Source organism: Hemicordylus capensis, chromosome 1, assembly GCF_027244095.1.
Source record: "Hemicordylus capensis ecotype Gifberg chromosome 1, rHemCap1.1.pri, whole genome shotgun sequence".
Classification (NCBI taxonomy): domain Eukaryota; kingdom Metazoa; phylum Chordata; class Lepidosauria; order Squamata; family Cordylidae; genus Hemicordylus; species Hemicordylus capensis.
The window spans coordinates 22,050,257-22,063,309 of record NC_069657.1 but is presented as its reverse complement, the minus strand read 5'-3'; the positions used below and the strand labels follow the sequence as shown (position 1 = coordinate 22,063,309).

At 43.0% G+C, this 13,053-nt stretch overlaps 1 long non-coding RNA gene across 1 annotated transcript; it reads right to left on the bottom strand.

Annotated features, from left to right (window-relative positions):
- Positions 1 to 1,110: 1,110 nt before the first annotated feature.
- LOC128339529 (uncharacterized) lies at positions 1,111 to 7,060 on the bottom strand. Its single transcript, XR_008313072.1, has 3 exons — positions 6,918 to 7,060; positions 3,033 to 3,120; positions 1,111 to 1,383 (listed from the first exon to the last, which is right to left on the bottom strand). It is a non-coding gene; the product is annotated as an uncharacterized LOC128339529 (long non-coding RNA).
- Between the last annotated feature and the right edge of the window lie 5,993 nt (positions 7,061 to 13,053).

The following is a 13,053-nucleotide window of genomic DNA, read 5'->3' as shown; positions in this document are numbered from 1 at the left end:
AACAGTGGGCTCGCCTGCTAGCCCGGTGGTTCCCACAATTCCTGGAAAGTGGGCTAAGCTCTCTTAGCCCGCTTTTCAGTGATCGTGGGAATAGCCTCATTGACTTAAGGAAGTTTCTGAAGGCCACCTGCTCATGATAATTATGCACAGCTAGCACCATATAGCGGATTAGGCTATTTGCGTGCCTGTGCAATCATTGTTTTGCAGGCATTTTAGGTTGTGTGAACATACTGACATGTGTGAAACTCCATTCAACCCAAGTCAGGCCTTTGGTCCAGAAATGGCTTCAGAGGATGGTCGCTATTTCCTGAGGATCTAAGACTGGCAAAGTGCTCATGAGTAGGGAAGCACTATGCAACAAGCTGCCACCATGGGACTAGTGGTCATGTGAATTGGCTTTTGATTTAACATTCGTGTTCTACACAGAAGTGTAAGAAGTGGGACAAAGCAGTTACCTTGAAAAAGCAAGTCATTTTTGTATTTGTTTTCCTAGTTCATGAGTTACTTCACCTCTATAAGCTGCACAGTCCATGATTATATTGCAATGGCTTCTGCCTGCCCCTGGGGCAGATTGGGGACTCAGTGAGGGATGAAGTTACAGGTGCATGTAGATGTGATGCACACTAAGATACACTCCTGTCCCTCTCAGATCTGTCACATGCATATGTCCTCAGATTTGCTGGGATTAAAATCCCAATGCTCCTTATTCAGGTGAGAGAAAGTCGGGCTTTTCTGGGCCACGGTCAGGAGAAAACGAGTTGCTTGTGTCTCTGGGTGCCACAGTGGGAATCTCACCAAGACTCAGGCCTGTATAACTTGTGTGATCCACCATGCTGAGCACAACCCATATATTATGGCCTGCCAAGTACCTGCTAGTTCCCATTTTTACAATCCCAGGCAGGCAGCAAAAAGAGGACATTTACTTGACTTCCAGAAGGCCACCAGAAATGGCCACTGAACCATATTTAGGGAGTCACATGTTATACAGGTTTGCGTCTACAGATGACTTTTGCATTCATAATGTTTATTATGATTTGTGCATTCAGCATGTGACTTTTGCATTTGTAACATGAAACAGAAGTGTGAGCTGGAGTCCTTGGTGATGGGATCACACTACAACAGGGACATAGGAAAGCACCTGAAGATTCTGTGCTTTAAGTAAAGAAAATATTTTCCTTTGAGTGTCCTCATACTGAGCCTCTTTTTTATGCATAGTCCCTTTCAAATTCCCAGGTGTCATGTGATACGAGTGGTCCAAAGTTCACTGGGAGACCAAGAAGAGACGAAGTGCAAGCAGTAGGCTGTGAAATGAAGACTCTGCTGTTCTTCTTAATTTTCTTACATCTGCTTGGTGAGTAAAGTAATGGCGAGAAGCATCTACGGCTGGAGAATGAGGGTAAAATTACTTTCCCTTATCAGTCCGGGAATATGCAAAAGATATTTGGTATTTTGTGATGTGTTTAAAACCCAGGCAGAAAAATTCATTACCAAATGGACGAAAAAGAAGCGTTGGAGTGGTGCTCTGCATATACAGCACACTGCCAGTCTGCCGTCCAGCTTTTTCTGTTCCTTTGCTTTGCTTTCCCGTCTCCCTCCCACCCACCAATCTGAAGCCTGAAGCTCTGTACTGCAAGATGACTCTGATTGAATATGCATAGCTATTTAACATTCAGAGACCACAGCGCAAGGGCTGATTAAAGCAGATGGAACATAATATTTATAGAAATGTAAAATCAGCATCAAGGTAACAATACTATGGCTGCCTACTCAAAACCAGCAACATAGCAATAACAACACAATATAAGAAAAATAATGCAAGCAAAATGTATTAAAAGAATTAAGCTTCATAACAGGTCAAAATCTAGCAAACATAGAGTTTGCGCCAGCTGAGAATCTGGCAATATTTTATTGTAATGTACAACATTTTATTATAAAAATTATACAGCAATTGCACAAAATGCAGTCAAATAAATTGAGTGATTCTCATGGCAGAGTAGTAACAAGAATACCTAGAATCTATATGGTGCATTTGAAGTGTCCAGAATGCTTCATAGCAGCTCTCTAGGTCAGCATTCTTGTCATATTACATATGAAAGCCTGAGATGAGAGAATAGCAGTTTGCTTACAGCTGCCTCATACGTTCAGGGATGAACGGAGATTTGAAGTGAGAAATCTTTGGCTCACAGCTCACACTTTCAACCCCTACATTTATTTATTTTACATTTATATCCCACTCTTCCTCCAAGGAGCCCAGAGCAGTGTACTACATACTTAAGTTTCTCCTCACAACAACCCTGTGAAGTAGGTTAGGCTGAGGGAGAAGTGACTGGCCCAGAGTCACCCAGCCAGTATCATGGCTGAATGGGGATTTGAACTTGGGTCTCCCAGGTCCTAGTCCGGCACTCTAACCACTACACCACGTTGGCTTCATATGATAGATATGGAGCCATTCATTCATTTTTCATCACAGAAACATAGGAAGCTGCCTTATACTGAGCACAGCAGGGGGAGTGTAACTGGCCCTATCCACCCCCAGCACCTTTTAAGGTGGTGATTCTCTATATTTAGCAGGGGGAGAGCAACTGGCCCCATCAAACCCCATCACAGCATCCCTCCAGTGTCTGTTGCTGGTGTCTATCTTATGATCCTTTTTAGATTGTGAGCCTTTTGGGGACAGGGAGTCATTTTATTGACACCAGACATTTTTGTGAATTTGTATACAGCTTTTATATTACTGGCTGACTTCCTGACCAACAAAGCATCACTGACAGTAACCTTCAGAGTTGTGCTTTTGCTCTTGCAGAGCACTTCTGGAGAGCGGGCATCTGTTGGAAGTATTACTGCTCTTGTGCAACAGCATGAGCACAAGAGGTCTGGGGGAGTTGTGCAAGGGCATCCACTACTAGGGCTGTGCATGGCACTCATTATCAAGATCGATTTGATCACAGCAATGATCAAATTGTGCATTTGATCATCGAGGGGGCCTTGGATTGCATCAGTTCAATGCTTTGGGGAGGGGCTGGTGTTCTTACCTTTACTGAAGATCCACATTCCCAGAAGCAAGCAACTGCCTCCAAAGGCAGAAATTCAAATCACCGCTGTTCCTTCCATCTTCTCACCCTAGAATGCATTGGGGCAGGAAGCGTTGTCATGACATTGTATCCTTTTCTTTGTGTACTGGGTGCGTGTGGAAATGGGTGCACCCTGAACATTTCTCCCCAGTAATGCACAAATGACCAGGCTCAAACTATCATACTTCAGACACATTATGCAAAAACCCAGCTCCCTTGAGAAGTCCATAATGCTGGGAAAAGTTGAGGGAGAGAGAAGAGGAGGATGACCAGCAGCAAGGTGGATGGACTCAATTACAACAGCAATGAATGCACCACTGAGTGACCTTAAAAGAAGGCCAAATTGAAGACAGATCATCTTGGAGAGAATCTATCTATTTGGTCGCTAAGAGTCGACACCAACTTGAAGGCACTTAAAGAGAGCCAGCGTGGTGTAGTGGTTACAGTGCTGGATTAGGACCGGGGAGACCCGAGTTCAAATCCCCATTCAGCCATGAAACTAGCTGGGTGACTCTGGGCCAGTCACTTCTCTCTCAGCCTAACCTACTTCACAGGGTTGTTGTGAAAGAGAAACTCAAGTATGTAGTACACCGCTCTGGGCTCCTTGGAGGAAGAGCAGGATATAAATGTAAAAATCATCATCATCATCATCATAATCAATCAATACCCCAGGAAAAGGATACAATGTCATGACATTGCTTCCTGACCTGGTGCATTCTAGGGTGAGAAGATGGAAATGTGGTGGGTTATATTCCCTCTTAACAGCAATGGAAAATACAATCTAACTGGCCTTCATCAAATGCCTATCTAAAAAGCCAAGGTTAGAGAAGAATGGAAATAAGGAGCCAAGCAGGCTTTTCTGGAAAGGGTGTTTAATAACATTGGTGCTGTAACTGAGAAAGCGTTACCTCTCATATTTAGCCATCAGTTGGTAGGTTCAGTTGTCAGGAGACAAGTGAGGAAGAACCTCCAATGTACATCAGAGTACACAGAAGGAGCATATACCGTATTTTACGGACTATAAGACGCTACAGACTATAAGACGCACCTTAATTTTAATCCAGTTTTTCAGAGTTTTAACATATTAAACTGTTAAAACATATAAGACGCTCTGAATTTTGGTGGATATTTTTCGAGGAAAAAAGTGAGTCTTATAGTCCATAAAATACGGTAAGTGTATTAGCCTATGTGTCTCTAAAGCCAATGTATTGCTGATTCCGTTATTTTTATTTTATTTTATTTTATTTTATTTTATTTATATACTGCCTTTCAGCAAAAAGTCCACAAAGTTGTTCACATAGAAAAAGAAATGAGATAGTTTCCTGTCTCAAAAGGGCTAAAAATAAACATAAACATTCTCTAAAAATAAACATAAAGAAAACACTAGCAACAGCTATTGGAAAGATGCTGTGCTGGGGTTGGATAGGGACAATTGCTCTCCCCCGCTAAATAAAGGAGCCTCAATGCCTGCTAGGAAGTTTTGGCTGTACTTTACTGTGGCACGCCCACCTTTGTAAGCCTCCTTGTGAGGCCTTTGCACTTGAAAGGCAGGATAAAAAGTAAAACAAGGCTAAAAATATCTTGAATAAATATCTAAGCTGTATCTATTCAGACTACAAGTGGGGACTCGTTGAATGTAGAGAGGTGCATGAATCGGATTTTGTAATTCGATTCAAGCTTGAATTGAAAAATCCTTGAATCGATTCGTTGAAACAGCCAGCTAACAATAGACTTTGAATCACTCAAATCAGCCTGCCTCTGAAAACTGGTTACTTGTAGACCATTCCTCCAAGATGAGCTGACGCACTAAGTCTGAAGCAAAGGACTGGTCTACCCGCCAACCCCAACTGGTAGACCAGCACCATTTTGAGGCTACCTGGTAGACCAGTCCTCTGAGGTGGGCTGATGCTCTAAGTCTGGGGCAGGGGGCCGGTCTACCTGCTATCCCCAATTCATAGACCACCTCTCCCTGGAAAAAATGGCACTCAAATCACTCAAGTTGAGTCAGGGTTGATTCAAACTCGAAGCAGGCCCTTTATTCTAAGTGTGATTTGATTTGAGTTTGAATCACTTGAATCACCCCAATTCAAGCTCGAATAGATTTGACTTGAATCGATTTGCACATCTCTAGTTGAATGCTCCTCCAAATAAACAAGCAAACATTTCTTCCAAATGGAAAACTATATACTAGGGAAAGAAAGGGTTCTAGCTGAGCCTTCTCCCTGACATCTTATCTTTCTATGTATAGGAGCTTATATACTGCACAGTTCCCCCTATGATTTATTTTATTTATTTATTGTTGAATTTATATACTGCCTTTCATTAAAAACAATCTCAAGGCAGTTTACAGAAGTTAAAAAAATACAATAAAATGACAATAAAAATATTAAGCTAAAAAAATAAAAACAAAATATTAAGCTAAAAAAATATTAAGCTAAAAAAATAAAAACAAACCAAATATAAGAATGAAAACTACAAAAGGGTAAAATCACATAGAAGCTGCAATAAAAACAATCATGTAAAAGCCTGGATAAAAAGCCAAGATTTAACAAGCTTTCTAAAAACTGTAATGGAGTCCGAGGAGTGAATGGCCACTGGGAGAGCATTCCAAAGTCTGGGGGCAGCAACAGAGAAGGCCCTGTCCCGGGTGCATGACAGCCAAGCCTCCCTCATTGTCAGCACCCAGAGCAGAGCCCCCTAAGAGGTCCTCGTCAAGCGGGCAGCAACCCTTGGGAGCAGGCGGTTTCCCCCCCTTTGCAGCTAATACCCACTTCAGAGGGGTGGTTTTGATGGAAACAGCACAGGAAGAAAGGGTCAAACCTCAGCTTTCTCAGCTTGAATCAGTGGCACTAGCCTGATTCAATTCATAGAGATGCTATAAATTGGCTGTGCCACTGATTCAAGCTGAGAAAGCTGAGGTTTGACCCTTTCTTCCTGTGCTGTTTCCATCAAAACCACCCCTCTGAAGTGGGTATTAGCTGCAAAGGGCCTCCTTACCTGTCCCTGCTTCCCTCTACTCTATGACCCCTGCCTTGACTCCTCAGGTACTTCCTGTAGTGAGTCAGTCCTCTTCCTTTCCTCCTAGTGAGAAGATGGAAACATATCACTCTCTCCCTACCTATTCATTATGTAGCTGGTAGATAGGATAGGTTTTTCCTATCTCAAATGTACTCCACCAATAAATCAATTGATTCTGCAGTGATCTCCATGTGTGTTACTCTAAATAACTGCAGCTACTAAACTCTGCACTCTGTAACTGGAGTGGTAGCTTCCTTGGTGCTTTGCTAAATAATCACAAACCTCCACAAATCGTATAAGTGAACATGCTCCTGATAGCATATCCAGTACCTTCCCTAATGAGCAAAGGGCAATATAGCTTAATGAACAAAAAGGCACACTTACTACAGCTTTCTCGACCAAAAGTTGCATCTATAATAGGTGGGGGTAAGATTGCTCTCTAAGAATTGCTTTACTGTTTTTGTTTTGTTTAGAATTTGCATCATGCAGCCCGATCTTTTATTTTGTATATCCTTAAACTCTTTGCAGCCCTAGAGCTAGGTGTCCAAATAATTAAATATCTACCACGGTTGACCGGCTAGGATCATTACTCTAGAAAAGAGTCTTATTATGAATCATGTTGGTCCCTATATATAAAGCCTTTCTTTAGCTTCGGTGTGACTTGGTCACTGACAATGGTTTCCAATTAGAGCGCAATCTATGAAGAAAGCCAGAGGAGTTTTGGGCAGTTGGTTTGCAGGCTGGGAAAAGGGCCCGGAGAGTGGTTTGCTTGGACTAAGTATGGGGAGCATAAGGTCAGAGCTGATTGCAGTAAGGAATCATTTTTACCTTGAAGCTGCTTGGCAGTTAGTCAATTCCTGGAGAAAAGCAGGACAGGGGATGTGAGAAACAGTTTAGATTTGTACTATTTACATTCTAGGTCTGCTTTCCTCTTGGTAGGACTCTCCTTCCATCCCTGCCCCTAGCAGCCTTCTTCACTGGTTTTGAAGAAAGGGTGGAGAGAGAAAATAATTGACAGTTGCTTAGCAACCTCAAGACAGGGTCTAAAACTATGGAGTGTCTGAGATGTATATCTACAAACTGGTGGGCAATACCCAAACACTCCCTCCCCTTCTTATAATGCCTCCCAAAGCCAGCCAGGCCCCAAGAATACTGACAATGGATTTGAGGGGAGAACTGATAAGTCTTTCTCATAGTTGAGGGCCAAACCAGATGGATGTGAGAGGTCCATGATCAGTTCCTCTGATGGAGGTTTTGTTTTTACGTTAAAGCAGCTAAGCTAAGGTAAAAACCGCTTGCTTTAAAGCAGTTTTGTTTTTACCTTAAAGCTATTTTGGGGTTTTTTAAAAAAGGAGTTTAGGCTTCCTTGTGCTGTTTTTCCTGATATAAGTGCCCAGGGCTGGCTTAAGGTTTGAGGGGGCTCTTGCCAAAGTGCCTTTGATGCGACCACCTCAGGTCAGGGGCGGGGGGCTTACTTTGATGGTGGCAGTGGCTTTCTCTGTTTTCCCCTCTCACTTTTTTCTTTACTTTTCTCATTTTTTCTCCAGAATTTCTCTTGGTGTCCCCTGGAGGTGGTCATTTCCCCTACACACTCCCCTGGGTCAATTGGGCATTTGTTGCAATTAATAATAATGGAGGAAAACAGTTTGGAAAAGAAAGGTTAGAGAATGGGAGATTAGGTTCAGAGATTGCACAATCTGGCAGTGAAGAGCGAAATAGCTGCATGATGCTATCTCTTCTAATTAAAAGGATGCAACATTCACCAACTGTGTTGGGGGAGGATTACTCTGCTAAAAATGGTGCTCACTCTCTTTCTGCCTCTCCTCTCAGTTCATGGGCAGAGACATCCTGTCAGAATACAGTATGCTTCTAGCCTCGCTTGTTCTGGTGGTAGCAAAATCCACCAAGGAGTTATTCACACATGGCTTCATGCCGCAGGGTATCTAAAGAGCAAATCTGCTTCGCAGCAGATTCACAGATGTTTAATTTGGGGGATTAAATGGACATTTCACACAGGGTCGGCTCCTCTCCACAATCCCTGCAGATCTTTTTCTTGTGCGCGTCCCCACCTCTTGCTCCGGGATTTTGTATCCAACCAATCCCATCAGGAGGAGACTGTTAGAGGTTGTTGATTTTTACACACAATAGGTAAAACAGCAGAGCACTAAGGAATGAGCACACACTCCAGTTACAGAGTAGGTAGCAGGGGATGGTTTGGATATTGCAGCTGTTTAGAGAAAACACGTGGAGATCCTTGTAGAACTAAATACTAAATATTTATTGGTTAAATACACTTGGATAGGAAAGACCTATATCTAACCTAAAGGACTACATAGTGGATAGGTAAGGAGAGAGAGAGAGATGTTTCCATCTGCTCTCTAGGAGGAAAGGAAGGATTGTGACTCAGCACAGGAAGTGCTGCAGAGTCAGTTCAGGGGTCATAGAGTAGGGACAGATAGGGAGACCCCGACTCACTGTCTCTACTCCCAATGCCCCTAGTGGTCATTAGGACAGTTCTGGTGTAAAAGGTCGATGCACTGGAAGTTCATCTCCAACAGAGACAAGAGAGCTTTGTTGTTGTTGTTAGTTTGACAGTTAGTTGCAGAAGACCGCAAGACCAAGCAGCTGGGGAATCAAACAACAGAATGCAAGGGCTCAGGTTACATCTTGCGTTTAACTCAGGCATTTCTCCCTCCCCCTCCCCTTCTGGACTCTCTCATTCTCCCTGTGGCCCCTCTTCCTTCCTCAGCCAACCATCCTACTCCTTTCCCCCATGGATGGTGTGAAATGCTGCTCATCGTTGTAGCAAGCTTTCCTGGCAGTGTTTTGCAGACAGGGACACGTGCACCACAGCTGGGGCCACACCAGAGTGCAGAAATGCTTCTGTGATTCAGCAGAGTTGAGGGTGCCTTCTGTGCTTAAAAGCACCTCCTGTGGGGAACCGTGGCCAATGTCTCACTTGCTCCCGGTTTGTGACCTCAGCACAGCACCCCTGCAGGGGCTGGAGAGGGCTTTCTCTGCCGAGAGTAGTTTGTGAGGAACAGCCTCCACCCGAGAGGACATCTCTGTGTGTATTATGTAGGCTGCCTAGCTCTAATGTAACCTGACAGAAACATTTGCTGAAAGAACCCCCTCCACAGAATTGCATCAATCTGCCATCATCCCTCACCCCGCCCCCAGCACTTGCAACTGCAAATCTCCTTTGCTGACACCTGGGTAGATTTCAAGTGTGAGTTTGGAAAGAAGCCCCTCCACACATCACAGAGGAACTTGGGGGTATAACAGAAGCCTTGGGTTTTTGTCCCCCCCCCCCACAAAGCTGCTGGAAATAGAGGATTCTTTAAAGCTGGACATAATTCGGGCTAAGCTAGAATGCGTAGCCTCGATTTGGGGTGTAAACAGAGTCATGTCTGGACTGGTCCCTGGATCCAGTTGGTTCAGAATGAGGCAGCCAGGCTGGTCCCTGGGTCATCTCAGAGAGACCATATTACTCCTGTATTGAAGGTGTTACACTGGCTGCTGATATGTTTCCAGGCAAAATACAAGGTGTTAGTTATAACCTATAAAGCCCTAAACAGCTTGGGCCCTGGGTATTTAAGAGAACATCTTCTTCGCTAGATCATCAGGAGAGGTTCGTCTGGTGGCTACTCGGGGACGGGCCTTCTCCGTTGCTGCCCCAAGGCTTTGGAATGCGCTCCCTAGTGAAATAAGAGCCTCCCCATCTCTGACAATTTTTTAAAAGTCTTTAAAGACGTATCTGTTCACCCAGGCTTTTAACTGATACTGTTTTGATTGTTTTTAATGTTGTTTTAGAATATTGTTTTACAAATTTTAAATTGTTGTGTTTTAAATTTCTTGGTTTTTGTTTTTAACTAATGTTTTAATGTTGTTTTTATCTTGTTGTAAACCACCCGGAGACACAAGTTTTGGGTGGTATAAAAATGTGTTAAATAAATAAAATAAAATAAAATAAAATAAAATACAGTGTTGAACATCTTGTCAGAATTCACAGCCCTTCTCTTTGAGAGAATACAGCAGAAATTCACATCGGCTGCTTAATTACAGACTCTTTAGGACAGATTCCTACAGAACATATGGATCATTGTCTCTGGTTTCGGCAACCACTCTGGGGTCTCCTGCCTGGAGTAATAAGCTTTCTTCCAAGCCTCAAATAGCACTGAGGTTCAGAAAGAGTTAGTGATTTGGGTCAGGAAATCTAAGGAATTTTGCTTTGTATGCAGAGGAGTATATTCTTTGCTTTCCCACTTGCACTGATGAATGGTGTTGGGAGACACCAGGAAAACAAACACTTTGTTCTGTTTTGTCTTAGACAGTCTCAGATAATTTGGCTCTTGGCTTGAGGATGGAGGATTACTATGATCCCTACTCCAATGGAACTAGGATAGCCAACGCTCCAGGATAAGACTGGAGTCTCCAGCATCAATCTATCAATCTCCTCATGTACAAGCAGAGTTACCACAGTTACTGCTATTCATATAAATGGGAGTAACTGTGATGGCACTGCTTGCACAACCAATTGTTCACACAGCAATTTGCAGCGTTCATGAGATGCTGCACATCAACCCCAAATCCACAATCCCAGAAAATTAGAATATTACATGGAACCAAGAAGACAAGGATTGTAGAATAGAACAATATCGGACCTCTGGAAAGTATACAGTGTACTGTGCTTGATTGGCCAGCAAACTCACCTGACCTGACCCCATAGATAATCTATGGGGCATTGCCAAGAGAAGGATGAGAGACATGAGACCAAACAATGCAGAAGAGCTGAAAGCCGCTAATGAAGCATCCTGGTCTTCCATAACACCTCATCAGTGCCACAGGCTGATAGCATCCATGCCACACTGCACTGAGGCAGTGATTGCTGCAAAAGGGGCCCAAACCAAGTACTGAATACATATGCATGCTTATACTCTTCAGAGGTCCGATATTGTTCTATTCTACAATCCTTTTCTTCTTGGTTCCATGTAATATTATAATTTTCTGGGATTGTGGATTTGGGGTTTTCATGAGCTGTACGCCATGATCATCACAATTATAACAAATTAAGGCTTGACTTATCTCGCTTTGCATGTAATGCGTCTGTCTCATATATCAGTTTCACCTTTTAATTTGCATTACTGAAATTAATGGACTTTTGCACGATATTCTAATTTTCCGAGTTTCACCTGTAGATGGGCCTTGGGCCTGATCCAGAAGGGCTGTTTTTATGTTCTTTTGCAGCAAATTTGTGAATCATTCACTCTGTAAAGAACTACTTCCTTTTGCCTGTCCTAAATCTCCTGCCAATCAGTTTGACGGGAAGACCCTTGGTCTTGTGTTGTGAGACAGGGAGAAAAACATATGAACAGCACTGCTGGATCAGGCCAAAAGCCTATCTAATCCAGCATTCTGTTTCACACAGTGGCCCACCAGATGCCCCTGAGAAGCCCACAGGCAAGAGGTGGGGGCCAGTGTTCCCTCTAAAAGGGATTCCTAGATGTTGTTGACTACAACTCCCATAATTTCCAAGGAAAAACCATCGTAGTGGGGGTTCTGGGAGTTGTAGTCAACAACATCTGGGAATCCCTGTTAGAGGGAGCAGTGGTGGGGGCATGCCCTTTCTCCTGCTGTTGCTCCCCTGTACCTGGTATTCAGAGGCATCTTGCTTTTGCGGCTGGAGGTGGTCTATAGCCTGCAGACTAGTAGCCATTAATAGACCTGTCCTTCATGGATTTGTCCAAGCCCTGTTTAAAGCCATCCAAGCTAGTGGCCATCACCACATCCCATGGCAGAGAATTCCATAGATTAATTATGCGTCATGTGAAAAAGTACTTCCTTTTGTCAGTCCTTAATATCCTGATCTTCTTTTTCATGGGATTACCCGTGATTCTAGTGGAGAGAGAGAGAGAGAGATTGAGATTTCTTTCTGTCCATTCTCTTTACTCCATATATAATGCTATACACCTCTATCATGTCTCCCCATCGATTGATTGATTAAATGCCATCAAGTTGGTGTTGACTCTTTATTAACCACATAGATCATAGATAGATTCTCTTCAGGGTGATCTGTCTTCAACTTGGCCTTTAAAGTCTCTCAGTGGTGCATTCATTGCTGTTGTAATCGAATCCACCCACCTTGCTGCTGGTCGTCCTCTTTTTCTCTTTCCTTCAGCTTTCCCCAGCATTATGGATTTCTCAAGGGAGCTGGATCTTCTCAGAATGTGTCCAAATTATGACAGTTTGAGCCTGGTCATTTGTGCCTCAAGTGAAAATTCTGGATTGATTTGTTCTAGGATACATTTATTTGTTTCCCTGGCTGTCCATGGTATCCTCAAAAGTCTTCTCTAGCACCAAAGTTCAGAAGTGTCAATTCTTTTTCTATCTTGCGTCTTCAAACTCCAGCTTTCATATCCATAGAGTGTCTTGGGAAAAACCATGGTCTGAACAATTCTAATCTTTGTAGGTCTAGACACAACACAGCATCTAAATATCTTTTCCAAGGCCTCCATTGCAACCCTACCAAGTGCTAGTCTGCGGCATATTTTTTGACTGCTGGTTCCTTTACTGTTGATGGTCAATTCTAAAAGGTAGAAGATATCCACCACTTCAGTGTCTTCATTATCAATTCTGAGGCTGGTTGCTGTACCCGTTGTCATTAGTTTAGTCTTCTTTATACCGTATTTTACGGACTATAAGACGCTAGGGACTATAAGATGCACCTTAATTTTAATCCAGTTTTTCAGAGTTTTAACATATTAAACTGTTAAAACATATAAGACGCTCCTGAATTTTGGCGGATATTTTTCGAGGAAAAAAGTGAGTCTTATAGTCCATAAAATACGGTATTTAGTTGTAGTCCCATTTTTTTCACTGTGCTCCTTGACTTTCATTAATAGAGCTTGCAGATCATCCGTATTCTCAGCTATCAGAGTGGTGTCATCCGCGTAGCGCAGGTTAT